Raw genomic sequence first — 22,426 nt, 5'->3', positions numbered from 1 at the left:
ACCTAAAATAATTCTTCTGGTTTATTTCTATCATTGTGTTTTTCCCCATTGAGGCCCTGAGTGTTTACTAGAATTAACATTAAGAGTGTGGCTCCTATGCCTACTTATAGGCATTTACCTGCAGCAATCAGCTTTTACATTCAGTGAGTAGATTTCACCTCAGAAAGCATGCTATAGATTTTATGCAGCCATCTCTTTCTGCATACATTAACCTTTCCTTAGACCTGATAACAAAAGCTTCTAAAAAAAATATTCTACATAGGTCAGTGAACTATAGTAATTTAGATACAGTATGTTGCTAACTCCTCAGTTTTTATCACCTAAAAGCATATTAAAATCAAACCCAGGAAAAATGATGAATTAAATAGAACTGATCTATCACTGACTTCAATCTTAAAGTATGTTCTATGATTTTTAATGATAGTATTACTGAGAGTAATAATTTATAAACAAATTAAGAACATAGTAAGAGAACTCATGAAATATGTTTTTGCAAACAGATTCACTAGAATGATATTAATTCATTGTAGTAACTCTTATGTATGTCTTAGACATTCTGTACAGAGTTTATCTTTCCCAGACTAAAGAATTACTGTTCACTAATAGAATTCTATCGATTCAGTTTGCATTCTTGTGATAGTGTTCCTTATGAAGATAAATGGATATCTGTGATACACCTATAGACCTCCTTGACAGAGCTTATTATGGTATATGTTCTGTATCATTTGCAATGCATACTTATCTGGTGTGGTACTTAATGTGTAGTCCAGGTTGGCCTTGAATACACAGGAACCATCCCACTTTATGCTTCTGAGTGTTAGGATTCCAGGTTTGAGCCACCATGCCTGGCTAGTGCATGTCTTAAGTGCCTACCCCACACCTACATTTTACCAGTTGTTTTATTTTAAAAGAATGCATTTTTTTCCTGAGTGTATTTGCATCAGACTTATCATTCTACACGTTTCATTATGTCAGTTTTTTTTTTCTATAGTGCAACTGCACTCTTCCTTTTTTTTTTTTTAAGTCTACCTATTGCTGCAAAGTTATGGACTCAATATTTCGCATTACTCTCTGGGTGGTTTATGTAAATAATAGTAATAAAAAAAACCCAAGGCTTCATTCTTGCTCCCAGTGGTATCCCACTGACCCTTTTTCAGCTTGAAAAGGTTCTGTCTATTGCTGATTTTTTTTCCCCTTTCCCACTGGCAGTTTTCCGACCTACTGTGCTGCTTCATCTGATTTCCTGACTCCTTCTTGACTTAATAATTAATTATTGAAATGTATCAGATGCACTCTGAGCATGTCGGTGTATTTGCTTGGGTTTTCTAAGAAATGGGGCTTTGCAGCTAACTTGAAATCGGAGCTGAATTTCAAGCAGTGTGCTTTCCACACATCCTTTGTATGGGCAAACACAGAACATAATGCAGCTGATCTCTACTATCTCTGAGAAGGTGCCTGTTACATAAGGCCATTTGTCTTTATCATTTTAAAGCAGAACGTTTACCTTTGCATTCAGAGCTCTTCTTCTCCTTCTTTCCCCCTTTTCCTATCTTATTGGAACTTTAACAAACAGCTTCTTAAAAAAAAAAAAAAAACAAAAAAAAACAACAACAACAACAAAAAAAAACAGAGCTACAAGAGACTTGTAGAATCAGTCTCTATACTCCTGCTTCCAAAATGGCCCATGGCTAATTTAATCTGTCCAATTCAGACGGTTATTGATCTTGGTATAAAAAGAATTCACAAGCTCCCTCTGTATTTGCTAGAATATTCTACAAGCCTTATCCTAACAAACTCCGACTCAAGAATTCACACACTGAATAGCAAATGTCAGGTTAAGAGTGAAGCACTTTAAACAAACAGATTAAAATATTCCGGAAAGAAGTTTGAAAATATTTCTGCATGAGAGTTTGAACAAAAATGATAATTTAAGTCACACTATATGATTTTCAAAGGCTAGTAAAAAAAAGTGCAGAGATAACTGAGGTTGCAGGGTGACTCATTAACTCGCTTCTTCATCTGATTTTCTGACTCTTCCTAGATGACTAAATAATTAGTAGTCATCCATTCTCTGCTAAGCGCTGTTTCAGGTGTTCCTAGTTCACTTAAGTGCACGAATAACTAAAGAAAACAAAGTCTCCATAGTAATGAGCATATATTGTACAGATGCTGTATGTGTGTGTGTGTGTGTGTGTGTGTACACTGAGAGCTATTAACACAAAGAAAGAATTTACAGAAAGGAGTTGGGTCAAATCTGGCAATGAGAAGAATGATATTTTGGGTAGAATTACCAAAGCAAGGCATTATTGAGAAGGTGACACTCGATGGGAATGAAGGTAACACGTGAACAGCTCTGATGATGATGAGGAAGAGTGATGGTAAAGAATGAGCGCAGTGCAAGATGCAGAGGCAAGAGAAGGCTTGGAATGATTAAGATGCAAGGAGTCTGCTTGCAGGAAGCTCAGGGAGGCAGAAAATTAAAACAAAACCAAAATAAACGTAGCAAAGCAAGAATAGATGCAGTGAGAAATGCTACAGGATCTGTTGCACCAGGCTGACTAGACATGAAGCATCATGGACTCTGTTTTGCTCTTTGTGTAGCAGGGCTGCTTACAGAGAGGGCATGGTATTTTTAGGAATTAAGAGAAAAGACATAGATGCTGTAATGGTTGAGGCTGGAAAAAAGTTTGTTTATATACATGCACACAAATACACACACACACATACAGGGAGAGAAGAGACAAATACAGAGACAGGGACACACAGAGGCAGAGGGGGGGGTGAGAAAGGGGGAGAGAGAGAAAGGGGGAGAGAGAAGGAGAGAGAGAAAATGCTTACTTTGACTTTTAATCATGTGCTTCTGTAAGATGAAACTCCATTTGATATGAATGGAGAGCCAATAGAAATTTATTGCAGAATGGTAGCCAAAAGAAGAGAAGGAAAAGAGTCAACCACTTCACTGAGATTTTGGCCTATACCAAATGACATAGCCCCCAAAGGCATGCCATTTTCCATTAACTAGGGTACAGAAGACTGTAAGAAATGAAGTACAGGGGGCAAATATAACTGGATGGTAGAATATAATGAGGTCTTCAGAAATTCTCAGAATGCCTCTACTCACAAAAGTTATACAAATATATGAGACAACACACCTTTTATATCTAATCTCTACACCCAATTTAAAATGCTACATAATAAAATGTTGTATAATACATAGCACAGACATTATTTATAAATATGTATGTGTGATGCAATATACATAATACTCATAGTAATATACAATTGGATACATCATATCCTGATTAAGAAAACTATTTTTAACTCAAATGAAAAGATTATTTAATTGCATTGCATCTACATACAATGTACTTCAGTTTTAAATATGTTATGATATTATAACTGTTTATTTAAGAAAATTATCATGAATTTAAGATGAAGTATCAAATTATAGAGATCTAGGAAAATGTTCTTTTATAATACTCAAGGTAACTTCCAAATAAAACTATAATAAGATAACAATTTTGATAAATGCATATGAATATTCAAAAATGAAAATCTCTTTACCTCTCCAAGTCATAGCCAATATCACATAGCTCAGCAAAGTCACATCAATTTCCTGACATCATACAATAACATTCTTGCTTATACAGACTTCTTGACTACTTATAATTATTTAATTAAAATTCTCCTAAGAATTTTGAATGATCTTTCTTTAATAGTTATTATGTTAATATTTAGTATATTAATAGTTTAATAGTTAATAGTTACTACTTTAACAATAACAATTGTTAGTTAAAATTCTCTCCTCCCAACTACATTTTAAATACTTGTTTTATAAATTAAAATACTTCAGGAAGAAAATAACATCTGATACAATTCTGAGATCCTCGCAGGTACATAGAATTGTTAATTTAAATTAATAAAATCTTCAAAACTGTGTCTGGTGTATTCAAATTTTAAAATTGTATATTCTGCTTAGCTACAAATTTATTGCTAGTGTCTTCAAATTGGTTTTAATACATCATTTATAATAATAAAATTTGGAGGGGCATGGAGATGAATCAGTGGGTAAAATTTTTTACAATGAAAACATGAGGAACTGAGTTAAACATTGTCAGAAACTACACTATAAAGAAACACAGGTGAGGTCACAGCCTCCTCTGATGGGGAAAAGGAGTGATGATGAAGAATCAGGAGGGCTTGTTGACTGACACCTTAGCTGTAGGTACAGTGAGAGAACATTTAACAGGATAATATAGAACATGGCTGAGCTGTAAACACAATGACCCTCTTTGGTCTCCCTGCACATGTATGGAGACACAAACAAATACATACTAACATGCATACACATATTACATACATATACAATAGTAATTTTGTTTGAAATGAATAGTTAATATGAAACTATCTTGGGATGTATCTCAGTTATTTTATTTTTGCTCTGACCAAGGAAAGTTTTAAAAGATCAGGTTTGCTTTTGCCCTCATGGCTCTAGAAAAATATAAATCTATCACCATCATCCAAGAGAGACAGGCATGATGTAAGGAAAGTCTGATACTTCATATCTCAAACTGAGAGCAAGAAGCTGAGAGTATGAACTTGACATGGCCCGAGTCTTTAAACTCTTAAGACTCGATTACCACCTTTTATCCATCAAGGCCACACCTCCTGAGCCTTCCAAAAACATAGATGTATATTTAAATTAGACATAATTTGATGAACGCAACTAGGACATCATCACCAGCCTTCTCTGATATTCATGAAACTCCACATATATTCTGCTATGGCGAATCTACAAATAATTCACTGAATGGCTCCTAAGGGCTCATACATTTGAATACTTGGTTCCCAGTTGGTAGAACTGTTCTGGAAGAATTAAAAGGTATGCCTTTGTTAGAGGAGGTGAATCACAGAAGGCAGGCTTGTTGGTTTCAAAAGATTTCTTGAATCCTAGTTCTTCCCCACTCCCTACCTGCCATCCTCCATCCCTCCAGGCCTTTGTCTTTCCCTTCCTCTCTGTTTCATGTTTATGGACCAAGATATGAGATCCCAACTTTCATTGCTCTGCCAACATGAATGCTATATCTATAAAGACATAAGCTAAATTAAACACTTTTCCTTACAATGCATTAATCATGGTGTTTTTATACATCAATCAAAAATTAATTACATTTTCAGCAATGTGGGCACCACAAATAACTATTTTACTTTATACAAAATTGTGAGATAATTTCTTCCTAAATGGCATATATAATGATAGTAAGTCATGTGTTTTCAAACCTATTTATGAATAGATGCTAAATAATGACTTAAATAGAGATGTCCATATTATATTAAAAATTATATATACCCCCCACCATTTTAAATGCTGTCTAGTATAAAAAGTTCCTAGTCTTTACTTATAAAGAAATGATACTTTCATTAAACTGATTTAAAATGGTTGGGATGGCTGACAAAGTTCAGGGTATATTGATGAACACAGCAAAAGGAGTTGCCTAAAATCACACCACCAACAGAATAGAGACCAAACCCAATACTTTCCAGTTTATAAAACTGGCTTCAAATATTTGAAATATAACAAAACATTATAAATTTATGAAAATGTATAACTTTATTCAATCCTAAGTAGTCATCAAATCAGATTGTTAATTGCTATGATAATAAATTTGATGCCAGCCTCCTGTTGTAACTTTTGTTTCTTCTTTTAGTTGGTTGAAAAATGTTGCTGGTAGTCAGGAAAGATTGCAAACACATTTAATCCTTTCTCTTGGGAGTCAGAAGCCAGTAGATTTCTGAGTTTGAGACCATCATGATCTTTATAGTGAATTTTAGGCAATCCAGGATGTATAGTGACACTATGGAGAATTTTTTTAAAATATGCTAATAGCCAGGCAGTAGTGGCACATGCCTTTAATCTCAGCACTTGGGAGGCAGAGGCAGGCATATTTCTGAGTTCGAGGCCAGCCTGGCCTACAAAGTGAGTTCCAGGACAGCCAGGGCTATACAGAGAAACCCTCTTTCAAAAAACCAAAATAATAATAATAATAATAATAATAATAATAATAATAATAATAATAAATGAATAAAATAAAATATGCTAATAAATTATATGCTGGAAGATGGTAGAAAAGGATCTCATATCAACATGGAAAGAAATGGATATATTGGATATCTTTTATATAAACTAGTTTTCTCTATGATCTGATTCAAATGGCATTTGAATCCAAGGAAGCTAAATCATGTTTTAACATTTTGCTGTAATCTAAAACATCTTTTTTATATGTGAAAAGTACATGTGTGTGACATTCCTTATGAACTCTTGCCTTCCAGAACTTTCCTCCTTCAACAAAATACATTTTTTTCATAGGTTTGTTCTCTCTATTAAACAATTAAGAAATTTCACATCTACATATAAAAATATTTGTTTTGCTACACTATTACTAAGAGGTTTCCATATTGGTATATTTTAAAGAAAAAGCACTCTGCAGTTCACTTATATTCTTATAATCAATTTGTTTTCTTATTTCTATCTAGATTGTCACTAGAGAACCAAAAAGAAAAAGAAAAAAATTCTAAATTGCCTTATGTCTCCTTTCCAGTCAATTTACTTCTCTACCCATGTTTTTGATGGGTATTTGTGTTTGTGAAGGAATGCCACTTCTTCTGTAAGCGCACATCAGACTCCAACAAAACCAGGGCCCTGGATGCAAATGGGATAGTAGAGATGAGAAGAGAACAATTTTACTAGACACACTACAGTTGGCTGATTTTATGGTAGGATGACAGACTTTCCTCACACATTTACTTCTCCTTTACTGCAGATATTTTAGTCCACTGAGATGGCTTTCTAGTGTTCAGTCTGTTAAGGACCTGAAATCGCCAGTCTCTTAGCTTTTACAAGGTGTGCTTATCTTTGATTTGTTGTTCCTTTATTTCCCCAAGCTGTTAGGAACTTTGCCTGTATCTAAACACATACCAATCTCTCTGCAATTATTGCATAGATAGCTGTGAAATAAATGAAATCAGTATGAAAGATGTCAGGCAGGGTACAAAAGTGAAGGCAACCCAAGACATGCTTTAAGACAAAATTGATAAGAATAATGTAAACACAAATGCAATCTTACTAAGTTTGTTAGGTAGAGGTGATTTTCAAAACACATTTTGCTTTTTGTCTCATTTCAAATTCATTAGTCCAAGAGAAAATACATTCTTTACAGGTTTAATTTCTACAAAGATAATTTGCACGGTAGTTATATTTTCTGATAGTTTCCTTTCCTAATTTTCTCTTATGTATAGATTTTTACGTTCTTTAGTGAAGTGTAGATTAGCTTTGTGTAAATTACCAACCCTAATGAATGTAGTGTGCCCTGCACTTTGCACAATTTAACTTGCATCTGTATCTCCGCACCTCTTGTGAAACATCACATATGCAAAATGCCTGCAGGGGAACACATGTAATGAAAACTATACATATGTTTTGTCTTTGTGCTGTGTGGCCACACATGTAGATGGCATACTGTAATGGTATCAACTATCACTGTGCCTCCAGTTATTTATAGAGAGATCTTCATGATTTAATTAGATTTTCAATAAAGTAAATGTCTCATCTTCTACTATTATTTTCTTCACTTATAAGTACAAATACTTTCTTCTATCTTGATAATTTTATTTGATTGGAAATCTCCTGTCTATTAGTTTTGTATTGTTGTTACTAAGTGCATTCCCTTTGTGCATTGTAGTAGATTATTTGGGTTTAGCTTGTGCCTGCTCAGAAACGCTCTCTTTTGTAATGATTAAAAAGGTCAGTACAAGGCTGTATTATGACTATGAAGAATTTTAATAGGATTGAAAGTATCACTTTGCAATATATATTAATTGTAAGCATATTAAAAAAAAGAGTCTATGCCTAAATGTGGAACAATTCTTATGAAAATGGGGTTTCATTGTGGTAGTCATTAAGAGTAGCAATTTTCTGGGTAACTGTGAGACCTTGAAAGCAATTGTCCCTTTCCTTTTGTCTCTTAGCATCATAGGTATGTGCCACCACACACAGTTGACCACATATTTACATATTACAGGAAATGTCAATTGATTTTAAAAACTCCATATGTCTTGGTGTATTTCTTTTTCTTTTGAATGAGGTTAGTTTGACATTCAGGTCAGTATTTGGAGAAATCTGAGTAGTTCCCTCTCTGCTACTTCCTATGTTGAGGTTATCCCTCTGCCTTCTACATGTTTGATTGGTCTTTCTTTAATGTGAACTTAAAATGTGACATAATTAGAATTTTATAGATGGTAGGAAATACAATCCCCCATCCTTTCCAGATCTGTCATAGCATATTTTACACAAGGTGAAATTCACAGATGAATTCTTTGCTGAAGATGTCAGTAGTAGGTCGAGTTTGGATTATTACTTCTTACTCAGTTCTTTAATTCTTGCATTATAAAAATCAGACTAATAAATCATGTTGAATATGTATTTTTCTTATGGTAAATGTAAACAGGCTTTTTAGTGTGGGATTTTCACTAACATAAATTTAATGAGTCAACTGTCATAATATAGAATCATTAGCATTTTAATGTCTGAAGTTATAAGACATAAATAAAAAGTTACAGTATTTTTAATATTCTTTTTCTATTAGCTTAATAATCTTGAGTCCTTCATAATATCCATAAACCAAGGGAGCAAAAATATAAGTTCATATATAAAACCATTTATCTCATCTTAGACTTCAAGGAGTTTAGTAAGAACTTGATTTATGAAAAGTAAACATTCATAACTTTCCTTCTCAGAAGATTAAACATTGGATTTCAGACTTAAATAAAAGAATAGTTCAATATTAACTAAAATAAGCAGGGAAGATCATTCTGATCATTTTCAGAAATAATTAGTGAGGAGCCTTGAGACTAGGAAAGATTGCAAGTGGGTTGAGCTAGAGGAAGCGGGACATGGAAGCGTCTGCTGAGAAGAAGGCACAGGGCACAGGCTGACTTAGGACAGTGGCTGGGGGCTGGTGGTGGATATGATGCACTGACATCTAAGATAAAAACACACTGTGTGAGGAGTTCTCAAAGAAGCATGGATGCCAAAGCAAGGAAGGTCATATGCATAAAAATAGTGACGAAAGTTGAGTTTCATTTTTCCCAAAGAAATCAAATTTTCAGGGGTTTTCAAGATGTTTGAAATGAATCCTTTTAAGAACATTTTTGACACAAGGAAATATATTGTTGTAATTTCTTTATCTCTTTGATAATAAACAAGTTTAACTTAGTATAGTTGATAAAGTAACTTAGTTGATGAATCTTATCTCATTTCTAGTCTCATAATTTATGAAACTCTTATTTAAAGTTCTCACCTAGAGTTTTAACAGTGGAATCTTGCTATCATAAAAACCAAATGCTGAAACATTTAAAACCTTACAGGGAATATATTCATTTTAAATTATCAAGGATAATATAAATTTGATTTGCCCATCATACTAGAAGTGAAATTTTATTATAAGCCTAAAATATCCATTTGCTACACACAAGCTATAAAAATCACTAAATAGTACATGTCTATAAAAAATTTATTTTTTATTTTATATATATGAATGTTTTGACTGTTTGTATAAGTGTTTACCAGCTATATACTTTGTGCCAATGGAAATCAGAAGATAGATTCAGATCCCTTAGAATTGGACTTATTTGTGTTTGTTAGCCACCTTCTGGGTGCTGAAAGCTGAGCATGGGTCTTCTTGAAGAACAAATGCTATTAACAGCTGAGCCATTTATTTAGCTCCCTAAATACATTTCTTCAAGAATCTTTGGAATACTTGACAGCCAAGGCTTTCAAACAACACAACTATGCTTCAGACTAAATCCATGATATATACATTCTGTTTTTACTTTTCAGTTTGCAATAATTATATTGAATGACCTATTTATATATGATTAAGGAAGTTACTTAGTAAGTGTATCTTTTTGCAATAATTATGTTAGATAAATCATAAAGGCTAGTATCAATGCTTGTGAGAATGACTTCAGGTGTAATATGTCAATCAGGTTTCAGCAGGAATAAGATAATTTAAAAAGAATTTAACAGAGAAACCCACTACAATGCAAATCTTCATGTAAGAAGGCCATAGTGACAGAGCACTTTGTCACTGTTGATAAAAAGGAGTCTCTTATCACCATTCAACATGAAGATGGCAGAGGACATACATTACAATAAATGGATGATGATAAATTGATGATAGATAGAAACATAGACATTTAGATATATGATACATGATAGACACGTAGATATATAGATAGATGATAGATAGATGGATAGATAGATAGATAGATAGATAGATAGATAGATGTCTGTGTGTGTGTGTATTTAAGAGAGAGGAGGAGGTGAGAGAAAGAGGGAGAGACAAAAACAGAGAGAAAGACAGACATTGGCTGATAGACAAAAGGCTACCTTCTGATGTGGAATTGGGTCATTACAATGTGATGCCTCTCCTCTCAGAGTTTGTAAAACTTAAAAAGTTTAATACATGATGATGCTCATGAGGTAACTCAGACTCTAAGGGCTAAAAAGATGGAAGGGATTAGACTATGGTAAGTTTGTGTCTTCAGAAAAGTAGCAGGTAACTACCTCGGGGAAGGCTTTTATTGTCTCTTTCCCTCTTCTCTCTTTTACACACACACATACACACACACACACACACACACACACACACACACAAATTAGGGCTTTTCAAAATTTGTGATGTTGATTGCATGGTTGCTCAGGAAGAGTGAATGTAAATCTTTGTGGAGAATAACATCCACCAGTGTCACCGTCACCAATCTACTGAGCCACCTATATCTCCTAACCAAAATTAGACAATGACATAAAGTTGCTCCATCTTTGGGAAAAACTAGCCTTACATATTTCTAGAATAAATGCTAACTGTTCTTCATGGAAATGTAGAATTAAAGTGATAAAACAGTCATATAAAGATTTTAGGTCTTTATTCATTGAATTAAAAACAAGAGTCTGGAACACTGGAGAATTAAAGAATACCAAAGGGGAAAAAAAAGGAATATATAAAACACAGGCTTGTGAGCGAACCATATTGAAATAATCCAAAGTAGAATCTCCAGGAGTCATGGCTAACTAGCTTCCGACTTGGTATACACACATAAAAGATGTTTGCTGAGGTGTTTGTTGAATGCAGCTGCACAGGGAGACAGGTTTGCTTAACATGATTGATGACGTTGGTTTACCTTTTAGCATGACAGAATCTGTTTTTTAAAAAAGAGAAACAAAAGCAAAATAAAACAACAGGCTTCACAGATATATTGGAAGCTGTCCTACGTACAACAGATGCAGAATGTTTACACAATACTCATGTGTGGTGAGAAAAAAAAATTGTTGAGTGCTGTAGCTATTAGAACAGAGTGAAGGCAGCCCTGTTTTGGAAGAGGCAAACAAGAGACCTTTTCAAACAGCACTGGGGTAGACAAAGGGATGCAAGAGGAGGGGGTATGTCTGATCATTCACTGTGAAGGGATGATTTCAGACTGAGTTTAAAGTGAGAAAAAAAAAAAGAATCATTTGCAAGAGTAAAAAGCAATAACAAGCCCCCAATATTCTGCATCATTATATAGCATCCTTGTAAGTAGTAGGTGCATTTCTCTTTTCATAATGCTTAACATTGATATATACTTATTCATTCAAACACGCAAAACCTGTGTATTTATTGAAAACACATAAAAAGCCATGTTATTTTTTCAGGTTAGTTTCTCAATAATTGTCTTTTATTTAGGACTGCTCTGGCGCTAGCTAGGGACAACTTACTTCAATGAAAGCATTTGGAAGGTGATAACCAGCGTGCATACTAAGGGATACAGCACAGCTGCATTCCATGGTTTCATAATTATCGTACATGTAGCTCAGTTTGCAAAACGAGATTGCCCTGGGGATCACTCTGAGTTTTCTTACTCTTTTGTGTATACTACTAATCTATAAAATCCAAGTAACTTTATGCGTACATTTTGCTAAGTTTACCGGTATAGTCTGCCTTGATAACAAGATACTAAAAAAGTAAGTTCCTCACAGCATTTTCTAGAGTTGTATCAACTTGGAAGTAGTGTGTATCTGTGCATATGTGCACTGTGTGTGGTCTATGCATATTTGTGGAAGCTAGCATTGACATAGCTGTTTTTCTCTCTGCTTCTCTATCTTCACTGCTCTTGTGATGTGGAAAGCTCACTGAACCCGAAACTAGCCATTTTGGCTAGACTGATTGGCCCTTAGTCCCCAATAGCTACCTGTCAGTTCTCTCAGTTTGAAGGTTATGTAGTCATAGAAAAGCCTGACCTTTTACTGAGTGCTGAGGATACAAACGCAGATCTTGATTCTTGTGCAGTAGGTGCTTAAGCCACTAAAATAATTTCCCTATCCCTATAGTTGGGATTTCTTTAAGTAAAACAAACATTTCCTGTAAGTTTTAGGCTTGAAAGTTTTATGGATGGGTTGGTGTCCCTATTGCTCCATGGGGGTTCCTGCCTGGCCACAGGAGACAGCTTCCCCAGGCTCCATATCCCCAATGCTGTGAGTTATAGCTAAGGACATCCCTGTTGATTTCTGGGGGTCTCCCCCATTCCAGGTCTCTTTCTCTTCCTGGACATGTCCCCTACCTCCCGTCACTGTCCGTTGCAAATTTCAGTTCATTCTCCTGTTTTTCTCAGTCAGCTCTATTTGTAGGTTGTGTTAGGCTGTAAGGCAGTCATGAATTCTGACTTTAGATTCTGGTTACCCCAGATCTTCATCTGCATATGTTCACTATCCTTCCATCTCTAATACCAATCTTCAACTTAATCGAAAGCTGAATGTGTGTGGGTAGCTGGGTTAGTTAGTGTGTATGAAGATATGTGTGTCCAAAGTAGCCTTTTAAAGTCAGATTTGATTATTTTGTATTCTATAACTATTTTAGGGTAACTCTCATTTCTGAGGAATTGTCCATTCTGAGTTGGGAATCTGAATCTTATATTCATTCACCTTTATGAAGGAATCAGAACCCAATGTACTGGTTTCCCATACCAGCCTCTCTTCAACTTACAAGAAAGTCTGTGATTTTGATAAATCTTCCAAGGTTGGCAGTTAGCAGAAGTAGATGTCTACTACAGCCTTTTGCTGCTATTTCTTTGTAGGATCATTTTTCATAAAGAGAGGAACATGATAAGGTTTTGGGCACATTGTAGATCTTGAAAACTAAAGAAACAAAGTAAAGCCTGAAGTGTCAAAGTTAGTCATTAAATATTAATGAGAATAAATATTTCAGTACCCTTGCTTATTTTTTCAAGATTTATTTTATCTCATTTTCTCATGTATATATATATATATTTTTTTTTTTTACTGCCTGAGCATGTCATACATTTTTTATCAAATTCTCTCCCCCATCTCCTTCACTTCCAATGCCTCCTGTATGTCCTACCCCAAATTTCTCACTCAAGTTTATGCGTTCTTTTTAATCCTATTGTGTCACTTACTATGTACGGTATGTGTAGAAGCATTGACTGGAGCACGGGCAGCCTCTTCCGGGCTGCATTTCTGAACAAAATTGAGCCTCCTTACACTAGCAGCCATTGGTTGACAATAGCTTCTAAGCTAAGGTGGGATTTTGTGACTGCTTCTCTCAGCCATGCTGGGATTTTCACTGGCTTCATCTTGGGCAGGTCTTTCGCATGCAGTCACAACTGCTGTGAGTTCATATGTGCAGTGGCCCTGTCATACCAGCAAATATATTTCTCCTGAAAAGAAGACAAAGAAAAAAAATATATCTGGCTCACAATAGGTTTAGAAAATTTCCTGCTGAGCTTTATTTGTTTTTGAATCTAGAAAAAACTCATAAAGTTATGCCTATTGCTTCCAAAATCTACAAATTTTTAAATTTCTAAATAGGTAAAATTGGCCATTTTATTCTTACGTTCTGTAATCCGTATACCAAAATTGTTAAGAGTTTCATTATAACCGAATCCTGTCCAAAAAGAAATGGGAGAAAGAGATTTTTTTCTTTCATTTTGATGTAAATTTGGTAGCAACAAGGCATCCTCAGAAGCCTGTGTCTTGCTTGCAGTCTCCTCTCTTGCTTCAACTCTTTTACTCTTGGCAAGGTGAATCATGGGTTGTAGCCTTGGGGCTTCATTTTCTGAGTCACAACAAACTGGCAATTGAGGTAATTTTTTATGAACTGTAGAAGAAAAGAAGTAGCGGTGTCTATGTGCTGAGAATTAATAGAAACTGAGTCAGATACTTCAGAGAAGGTTGAATGCTCATGAGTAAGCTGACTGGAAACATAGACTTATATGCTTTAGAAACTCGGTTTTATTACCTAAACATAATGAAAAGAGAAAAAAAGGGACTGAGAGATGAGGCAAGAGAGCGATTCAAATATTGATGGAAAAATTCCAAATTTAATCTTTTGACTTACTGGGAAATTCCTCAGTAAACTGCCAAGAACCAGCCTCAGCTAGGTCCAGATTCCTGAGAGAAGGACTGTCTAGGAGCCTCAAAAACAAAGAGAAACCCTATCTCGAAAAACCAAAACAAACAAACAAACAAACACCCCAAAACTTGAAATCAAATCAATCAAATCATGGGTCCAAGCTGGCAGCCTATGTTCTGCGGGAGGTAGCTCCTTATACAGTTCTCTGTAGATAGCTCTTGGCTCTGTAGTCTGCTTGAGAAAACTTTTTAGACTGCTCTCTCCGTTCTGCTTTGCTTTAGACAGCCTTTTCGCCAGAGTTGGACCAACACAGATGTGGATGTACACAGCCAAACTTTGGACTCCGTGGGAGGGGATGACCCCAATAGGGAAGTTAGGGCAAGGACTGTAGGAGCTGAAGGGGTTTTCAACCTCATAGGAAGAACAATATCAACCAACCAGACCCCCAAAGCTCCCAGGTACTAAACCACCAACCAAAGAGTACACAGGGGTTCCCCATGTTCCAGCTAGATGTGTAGCAGAGGATTGCCTTATTTGGCATCACTGGGAAGGGAGACCTTTCATCCTATGGAGGCTTAATGACCCAGGTTAGGGGAATGCTAGGCTGCTGAGACAGGAGTGGGTATGGGAGCACCCTCATAGAGGCAGGTGGGAGGGAGGAGGGCATGGGGGAAACGAGGAAGGGGGATAAAATTCGAAATGTAAATAAAAAAAACCAATAAAAGTAAATATATAAGAATAAATTTAACAATTCTCTGGTTGAGACAGCCTAGCTTTCTTTTCGAGACAGCTCTCTCTGGTTCAGAGAGTTCTCTATGCTAGTAAAAATTCTAAAAGCTCTCTGAATAGCTCATGGGTTTTCTTACCAAAGTCAGAAGAGCTGCTGTAAAAAAAAGTCTTGGATCTTCCAACCAAGTCAGAAATTCTGTTAGAGAACTTCTAAAAATAGCTGTGTTCACTCTTCAGACAGGTTTCTCTGGACAGCTGCTAAAAAAAAAAAAAAAAAAAAAAAAAAAAAAAAAAAAAAAAAAAATTCTAAAAGAGCTGTGTCATCTCTCTTAAGTAATTCTTGGGATTCCTGACATCAGAAATCCTGTTAGAAAAAAATTCTTAAAGAGCTGTATTCACTCTCCAAAGATCTTCAGACAGCTTAGCAATCTCGAGAGAAAAATTCCAAAAAGAAAAAGAACTTCTATTACTTTTCCCCAGTTTACCTCATGCAGACCAAAAGCCCAGTTTTTTAATTTACATTTTAATTCAGTTATTTATTCCAGGTTCCCCCTTGACCATCCCACAAAGCACCATATTAGTCCTTTGACTCTCAGGAGAGAGCAAGCAAGCACCTTTTTATTTTTTATTTTTTTAGACATTACAAAAGAATCCAGAGATCTGCCTGCCCGTGTTAAGCACAGAGGATAAACTATCTAAGTGGGACCCTGCCCTGAAATTCCCATTTCTATCATACCTGAGCCTAACCTTGCTCTGTCCCAGGCTAACTTTGAGTTCAATAGTCTCCCTTTGTATCTTCCTGCCTTTGTATCTTTCTGACAAGATGGTTCATAGTATGGTTGCCTCTGTTCCTTTAGATCTGTGAAGCTCCTTATACAATTCATAATGCATCCTTACATTTGCATAGTTAAGGAATTATGTATTTTCAAACTCATGATGTTAGAGTTCTTTGCCACAGCCTTAAGGGCTGTTTTGGAGATCTCAGTGTTTGCCATTTGCTGAGACATTAGTCACACTTTCTTCCCACCCCCACCACAGACTCTTGTTGACTCTGATTATCATGAAGTCATTAACATTAACAGAGAAGACATTTCTTGAAGGAGGAATATGCCCATTATTATACAAACAAGTCTTTTCTTTAACTATTTTTTATTAGATATTTTCTTCAATTACATTTCACATGCTATCACCTTTCCTAGTTGCCTCTCTGGAAATCTCCTATACCCTCCACCCCCACCCCTGCCCACCGTCATGTTCCTCAACCCACCCATTCTTGCTTCCTGGCCCTGGCATTCCCCTGTACTGGGGCATATGATCTTCCCAAGACCAAGGACCTCTCCTCCCAATGATGGCCAATTAGGCCATCCTCTGCTACATATGCAACTAGAGACACAAGCTCTGGGGGTAGTGGTTAGTTCATATGCCCACAGCAGCCTTCGAACCTTGTGGAGGCCCATGCCCTGTTGGCCTTGTCCCAGGGGGCAGGAGCCCTGTCATTCCACCCCACCAAAGGTGTGCTAGACTCTGAAAGCAACTCTTCAAAAGATGGCTTAATATACTTTCTTTTCCAAGCTGTGGTATTCCTTTCACAAAGAATAACTTAATATACTGAATGGAAGTTCTATATATTTCACCAGGGTGTACAAATAATTTAAAGCACTGCAGACCAACAGATGGAAAAGTATACTGTTGATTTGCTTCACGTGTTCTTAATTACTGCGGGTATGTTATAGGCTTGGCAGTGCTCACTTAGAGACAAAGGAAGTAAAAAACCAATAACGAGCAGAAATATCTATATAAACTGAAATCTTTTGTTGTTTGTGTTGGCGGCGGTGTTTGCACAGAGTACAGAGATCCGTAAATTAGCACCAGGTTGGTTGTGTCACATAATTTGCGGGTAGGAGCACAACTGAGCAGCTTGTAAGAACAGATGAGCCCAGACACACATGAAGCAATGAGTATAAATCAGAGAAACTTAATTTAGCGTTGGACATTTAGATGATGGTCAGTGATGCTGAACATCACCGTCCCCCCACTCACAGAGGAGACACAAAAAAATATTTGCTGATGCTAATTATGAACTCAGCAAGAAATATGACGAGCATTGACTTTTCTCCTCCTTGGCCATTCTTCCCAGAAAAAAATAAAGATGTTCAACATTCCAGGAAAAAGATTCACTGAGCGGATTATTTTAAACATGATCTGGGCACTCAAATACTTGAAATTATTATGTTTATTTCCAACACAGAGGTAAATTTGCTTACATGTGTGTGCTATTTCCAGTGTGATCCTTCAGGTGTGCCTATTGTTGATAACTCCATACTTAGTTTGGTTTTATTAAAAATGAAGCTCAAGTAATATTGCTATATAGGACTGAGCTTTCCCAGGTAGGACTAAAAAGAACTCTGATGAGTCCTGCTATTATATTACCAATCTCACTTGTGCTTGTCACAATCATGTGAATGCCTCTCCATCAAGGAAAAAACAAATACAAGGATACCTTTAAGCAGAGCAGTTTTGACAAGAGAGGGCCAACAAAACAGATACCTTATTTATATAAAATAGCTTCATGCTTTCAGAATTCCTCTTTTTACCTTCTTTAATGAGAGTAGGTAACATTGTTATCCATGTATCTCAGGTTATAATTTAGGATGGAATCACAGTTGCTATCTATCAGACTTTCCATTAGTACATAAACACAGGCAGAATGCATTGTTTCTGATACAATGACTTTAATATATAATTGATGCTCTGTTATGCTTCTTTTGGATGTAGAGATTTTTTTCTCTGAAAATAATAGGCCTTGTCTTCTAGCCTTGAAAATAGTGGGTAGTTCCTAGGTAGCTGTTTTACACGTCATCCCAGTTTCCTAGATCATGTTTTTTTTTAAGCCACTTAAAACTTTGATACAGCTGGGCGGTGGTGGTACACACCTTTAATCCCAGCACTTGGGAGGCAGAGACAGGTGGATTTCTGACACAAGGCCAACCTGGTCTACAGAGTTAGTTCCAGGACAGCCAAGGCTACACAGAGAAACCCTGTCTTGAAAAAACAAATAAAACACCACCACCAACAACAACAACAAAACAAAACAAAACAAAAAACAAACAAACAAAAAACAAAAAAATCTTTGATACATTGTTCTAGTTTGCTCTCTCTTGCTGTCATGAACATCAGGACTAAAAGCAAATTTGGTGATTGGAAAAAATGGGGCATTTCACTTGTAGGCTAGAGTCCATCACTGAGTAAAACACTCCAGTAATTTGGCAGCAGAAATGAGGTATAGATCACCAAGAATGAGTCCTGCTGACTGGCTTGTTTCCTGTCTGATCTGTTCTCTTTGTGATAACCAGGTCCATCTTTCCAGTAAGTATTGGCACCACACACAGTAAGCTAGGATTCCTCCATCTTTCAAAACAACAACAACAACAAAAGCAACAACAGCAGCAGCAGCAGCTCTATAAACAGAATCACAGGTGGATCTGGGGGAAGCAATTTCTCTCCTGAGATCCTCAGTTCCCAAGGCTATAAAATTGATAACCAAGATTAACTCACATAGACATAACACAAAGGTGAGAAGAAATTAGAAGGCTTAATATTCTGAAGTAGAGATCAAATTAAGTAGTATATTTCATGTATCAGAAAAATTCATTGTCTTTTGTATCTGATACCTTGGAGATAATAAAGTTCGTCCTTTCTCTACTTTGATAGTCATTCCTTAGCATTTAAGGAAAAGAATTCAAAAGCTCCCATGCTCCCAAGTTCTGCAATAAATAAATTCTTTGAGAATGAAAGATTTACGTTTTATTTTTGTGATAAGTAAGTTCAGGCAGCACACATAGAGTCAAATAATAATATACACATTTATGAAATCAACTTAACACTTTGCAGTCTATAAAAAGGATCTATAGTGTTCTCTGAGTGCTTTTGTAACTTCATTATTATATGAAGTATTCATCCCCCATAATTTTTACCATATAGAAATACAAAGTTTCTTACCTCTGACCACTCTGAAAGAAGTGGTGTTTATTTTCTAAATATAAAATAACAGTGTTGGGGAAATGTTCAAATCAATAAGCGAGTTGTTCTGTTCCAGTCCCTTTGCTATTAATGAGATTTGAAGCACATCTTCTAAAGTGGGTTACTCTGAATTTTTTTCTGTCCACATCCTAGAAACAAGGATGCTAATTTTGTCTCTTAGAAAAACATCTTGTCTGAGCTTCTCAATCCACCCAATTGTGCACTCGGTGACATTTTATTCCATACAAAAATTTGGGCTTCTGAGTAAAGGAAAAATAAGTATTTGTCCACTACATCTGTGTGAGTCACAAACAACTCGCAGACATGAACTTTTAGCACCTTAGGATAGTTCTGGAATAGAGCTTCTGCATAATTCATCACAGAGAACACGAGGCATTCAGCAGACCCCGTTCATTCACAGATATTCTGCAAGGTGAACAGCAAAAGGAAATATGCTGTCTCTATTCATAATCTACATGAAGCAACAGAAAAGCTTCTGAGTCATAATAAAGTTGTTTTGATCCATTTATAACTATGCAAAGATATTTTTAAAGTTTACACATTGGATTACATCAAAATAAGAGTTTCTTATCATATTTTATCATTTTCATTTTTGTGTCTCACTCAAAAACAATTAATAGTAGTTATAACCAAATTTCTTTTTTAACATTTTCTAAAAATACTCAATCCATTAACATTCAAAAAAAAAAAAACAGGAAAACAGTGTAAGAAATATGTAAGAATTGTTAATAGGTTTTTTATCTGATTCTCTCCTATACCTCACAGACTCGCTACTTCATAAAAAATAGAAAATTGGTTTATAACATGTGCAACTTCTGCAGGCAATATATTTTTTATTATCAGTGTTGTTGCCTTTGGCCATTTCCTTTAGTTAGAGTCTGTAAAAGGGAGGAGAGAAAGAGACAGCTAGGATCCACATCTGGAACTTTAGGGAAGGTTCCTTGACCCCACCTACTCTCCCAGCTGGGCTTATTGTGCAACAGAAATATCATTGATTGCAATTTTTCTTTTCTCTCTCCTTTGGGCATGAAAATAAATAGGAATTTCTTTTCCAAAATCTAAAACACAGTTTAAATTTGCACTTAAAACTAATGAGCCTCTCAAGGGGTAAAATCTGTATCAATTCCCAAATACATTGCTGTATCAGGATTATAAATAATACCGAATTCAACTTAAATGCATTGTAAATAGTATACTTCATTATTTAGAGAAGAGTCAGAAGAAAAATGTTTGTATATGCTTAATGACGATACATCTTTTTATGTGCAGTTGGTTTAATCTGGGATTATTGAGCCTGTGGATACAGCGGGATAAGATACAGAGATTGCTAAATGGTAGATGATGATGATGGTGCTGGTGGTGGTGATACATTCGATAGATAAATACATGAGAGATAGAACGATAGGTAGGTAGATAGATAGATAGATAGATAGATAGATAGATAGATAATAAACAGAATAGATAATAAAAATAGATACATAATTAGTTGGTCCATGGTAACAGATAATAAAATTGATTGGAAAACATCCTAAGCAAAAACATTTAATCCTATTATTAAAATATATTACTGTATACAAACACTTATAGCAAAGAACATTAATATTATAAAGTAAGTTAGAATACTTAGTGAAAATATACTTTTGCCTCTGTTTATGGGTTAAAACCTTTTACCATCTTCTACACAGATGAAGCTCAATATCCTATGGAACTGGCCCTCTAGTATATTGTCATCTTCAACAGTTTTGTGTTAGAAAAAAATAGACAAAAAGATGAAAAAAATATGATCTTAGTTTATATGGCTGAGAAAATAACTAGAATTTTTTTTAAAAAATGAAGTAAAGATATTATACATATAAACAACACGATAATAATTATAAATGAAGCTGGGCAGTGGTGGCACATGCCTTCAATCCCAGTACTTGGGAGGCAGAGACAGGCAGATTTCTGAGTTTGAGGTCAACCTGGTCTACAGAGTGAGTTCCAGGACAGCTAGGGCTATACAGAGAAACCCTGTCTGGGGAAAAAAAAATAATAAATGAAAAAAAAAATCATACAGAAGAATTTCCAGTCATTGTAGAGTAGGCTTTTAATCCACCATTCAAATGCCAAAGGCACTCGAATCTCCTTTGAGTGTGAGGTCAGTGTGATCTATATAGCAAATTAAAAGAATCAATAAAAATTGTTCAAGAACTAGGCAGGATTCTCAAGCAAAAAACACCGAGACAGAGATTTGAGTCCCAAAGTAATTACTTTGGTGGGATATATGTATGAGCTGACTTTTCCAGGAACTTTGGAATTGTGATGACTTTGCAAGGAGTTCCTCTGCTCCAGTACCAGGGGAGGGACTGTGGCAAGGTGGGTTTCTCTGAATAACATCGGGAGTGCAGCTAAAATGTGGAAGTGGACTAAGGAATACTTGGGCCTGAAGGAGAACCTTGACTGCTCACATTTTCTTAAAGTGAACAAGTTTTGGTGTTTTGTTTTGTTTTGTTTTAGGTATTTTCCTCATTTACATTTCCAATGCTATCCCAAAAGTCCCCCATATCCTCCCTCGCCCCACTCCCCTACCCACCCACTCCCACTTTTTGGCCCTGGAGTTCCCCTGTACTGGGGCATATAAAGTTTGCAAGTCCAATGGGCCTCTATTTCCAGTGATGGCCGACTAGACCATCTTTTGATACATATGCAGCTAGTCAAGAGCTCCAGCGTACTGGTTAGTTCATCATGTTGTTACACCTATCAGGTTGCAGCTCCCTTTAGCTCCTTGGGTACTTTCTCTATCTCCTCCATTGGGAGCCCTGTGATCCATTCAATAGCTGTCTGTGAGCATCTACTTCTGTGTTTGCTAGGCCCTGGCATAGTTTAGAGCACACAGTGGGTTTTGAGGAATGGAAGTGCTTTACATAGCTAAAATGTAAGAACACATGATCAGTGATTGAAGAAGATCATGTAAAACTACAATATGAAGTTCCCACTGCATCAAATATGTAGGGAGGTGTATTTTGAAAGCCTGATGGTTGAAAGCACAGCTATAACCTCCACCCACTTGAAGCTGTCTGAGTCGACACCTTATCTTCTCCTTATTTATTTTGGCAAAATTTCTAACTTTCTGTTCATTTAAGGTTTACTAGCTCTACAGAGAATATCGTTCTCACTATGCCCTTCTATTTTCCTCTAAAGCCCTTGGAAGATTA

The 22,426-nt window shown here is 35.9% G+C and overlaps 1 protein-coding gene and 1 non-coding gene across 4 annotated transcripts in view; one reads left to right on the top strand and one right to left on the bottom strand.

Moving 5' to 3' along the window:
- The window catches only part of Cadm2 (cell adhesion molecule 2), a 950,561-nt gene that overhangs the window by 674,980 nt on the left and 253,155 nt on the right, over window positions 1-22,426 (top strand). The window lies entirely within an intron of this gene.
- LOC115029602 (U7 small nuclear RNA) lies at window positions 15,532-15,592 on the bottom strand. The gene has a single exon (XR_003835171.1). It is a non-coding gene; the product is annotated as a U7 small nuclear RNA (small nuclear RNA).

Source organism: Mus caroli, unplaced genomic scaffold (genome assembly GCF_978045245.1).
Source record: "Mus caroli unplaced genomic scaffold, Mus_caroli_1 scaffold_17, whole genome shotgun sequence".
NCBI classification, from domain to species: Eukaryota; Metazoa; Chordata; class Mammalia; order Rodentia; family Muridae; genus Mus; species Mus caroli.
The sequence above is the reverse complement of the archived record's forward strand: the minus strand, read 5'-3'. Positions and strand labels throughout refer to the sequence as shown.